Source organism: Bos javanicus, chromosome 24 (assembly GCF_032452875.1).
Source record: "Bos javanicus breed banteng chromosome 24, ARS-OSU_banteng_1.0, whole genome shotgun sequence".
Lineage (NCBI taxonomy): Eukaryota > Metazoa > Chordata > Mammalia > Artiodactyla > Bovidae > Bos > Bos javanicus.
This window is the reverse complement of record NC_083891.1, coordinates 22,880,604-22,882,734: the sequence shown is the minus strand read 5'-3', so window position 1 is coordinate 22,882,734 and position 2,131 is coordinate 22,880,604. Positions and strand designations below refer to the sequence as shown.

The following is a 2,131-nucleotide window of genomic DNA, read 5'->3' as shown; positions in this document are numbered from 1 at the left end:
TCCACATGTACTTTAAATGTTTTAAAGAAAGGACGCACCTTATCATCAAATATGTATGGAAGAAAATGAGACATAAGCTATTTAGAATTTACTTTGGATACAATTATACAATTCCATGGTCTTAAATTTGCCATCAACTGATCTCCCAACATCCCATTTTCTATCACAATCACCAGAGGCAACAGAGCCTCCAAAGGGTTAAAAGAGGGGGACTATCAGCCCCCAGCCATGCGCTCAGCTCACTGGACCAATCTCCCTGTCTCTCTGTGTTTACAGGATTTTATTTGCATAGAACTGCAGGAGCTCTGGATGGTAGGGGCTCAGCTGCAGGCAGAGTTTAGGGTTCCTTTGACCCTCCTCATTCTGGAAGCTGTAGTCCTTGGTTTATCTCAGATATGGAGAACAGGCTCAAAAGGTTGTTTTGCAAGCCTTGGCCACCTGGGGATTCCTGTCCTGTAAGTGGGACAGGAGGGATTTCCAAGTCAGATTCACCTGATGGGTGAAGAACCTCCTCCATTTCCATCCAGCAAGGGTAACCAGTTGTCCAAACAAGACAAAGTTCAATTATCTCAGGCTGTTATTCTTGTCATCAAGCAAAGCCCTGGTCTGGAGGGTGATGTCTAAGAAGAAGGAGCTCAGGCCTTTCCCCTGCATCTTGCCTAGGATGGTGGTGTCAGGATCTTCATGCTCTGGTGGATGACTTCAGAACTCACCAGGTCATACAGACCATGCACCAACAGGTCTAGAACAATCTTCTTATACTTTCTTGCCTTGTCCGGGGTCTCACAGGTCATGATTCCCAGGCCTCTCATCGCCATATAACACTCTTTAACACTGGGGTCCCAGCCTGTCTCTGCCAAGATGCAAAACACATTCTTCAGAGGTTCCTGCTTCTGGAGCCTCAGATTCCAAGAGACCTTGGAAAAGTAAGAGATCATTGATGTCCTTTTCTTCTTGAGCTGGGTGGTGGGGCTGGAAAGGGGCTGGCCCCTTATTCTTCTCCCTGTTTGGTCCATGGAATTGCGGTCACATGGTGATGTGGCAGGTGTGGCTAGAGCACAGGTCTCCATGTGGTGCGCAGAGCTGCTGTTCCCCGATGGGATGACTCAGCTCAGTTTTCTCAGCTGTGAATTCCTGAGCAGGGTGATGAGGCTTCCTCCTCAGAACTCATCCTAGTGAAAGAAGTGATCACTTCCAGGAACATTGCTGTCCTTTAAACAAGCTCGGGGCTGGCCATCAGTTGCATTTTGCCCTTGAAGATGAGACATAGAGCAGATTGGTGTTTTATCACAAGTGGGAAATACATAAGCGAAGTCGCTCAGTCATGTCCGACTCTTTGCGAACTCACGGACTGTAGCCCACAAGGCTCCTCTGTCCACAGGATTCTCCAGGCAAGAGTACTGGAGTGGGTTGCCATTTCTTTCTCCAGAGGATCTTCCAACCCAGGGATCAAACCTGGGTTTCCTGCATTGTAGGCAGACATTCTACCATCTGAGCCACCAGGGAAGTCCCTAGTAAGACCTTTTTCGGCTATCTGTCCCTGATAGTTGCCAGAGATCTATTACAGGCCATGCTGTTTTACAAACTTTGAAAATTCTCATGTTAGTTTCCTGTTTCTCCAAGGGCCCAGGGAGAGAGCCTCTGGTGACTATTTTTAATGATTCCTCAGAGACAAAGTGTGACTGTTTTTAACAGAAAAATAGTACAAAAAGATTGCTAGCTACACGTGTTTTTATAATTCTGGCTTCCGGATTAAAGTGAACCTACATGTAAATATGGTTCTGCACTTAAACTTCCTTTCCCTCTACATAATGTTCACTCAACACATATTCCCCTGCCAGGTACTGTTGTAAACACAGGATGGAGTATCTTGCTGCAGAGAAGAATATAACAAATGAGGGTAGGGCGAGGGGGAACTTACGAGGTTGATCCCAGGCAATAAATGCTGCGAGTGTTAGTCACTCAGCTGTTTCTGACTCTTTGCAACCCTAAGGACTGTAGCCTGCCAGGCTCCTCTGTCCATGCAATTTCCCAGGCAAGAATACTGGAATGGGTTGCCACAGTGAATTTAATGTGGTTTTATCTTTGATACCAGCTTCATGGGTTCCCTGGTAGCTCAGATGGTAAAGCA

At 46.5% G+C, this 2,131-nt stretch overlaps 1 pseudogene; it reads right to left on the bottom strand.

Annotated features, from left to right (window-relative positions):
• Positions 1-270: 270 nt before the first annotated feature.
• LOC133237380 (protein maestro-like) lies at positions 271-1,040 on the bottom strand (annotated as a pseudogene).
• Between the last annotated feature and the right edge of the window lie 1,091 nt (positions 1,041-2,131).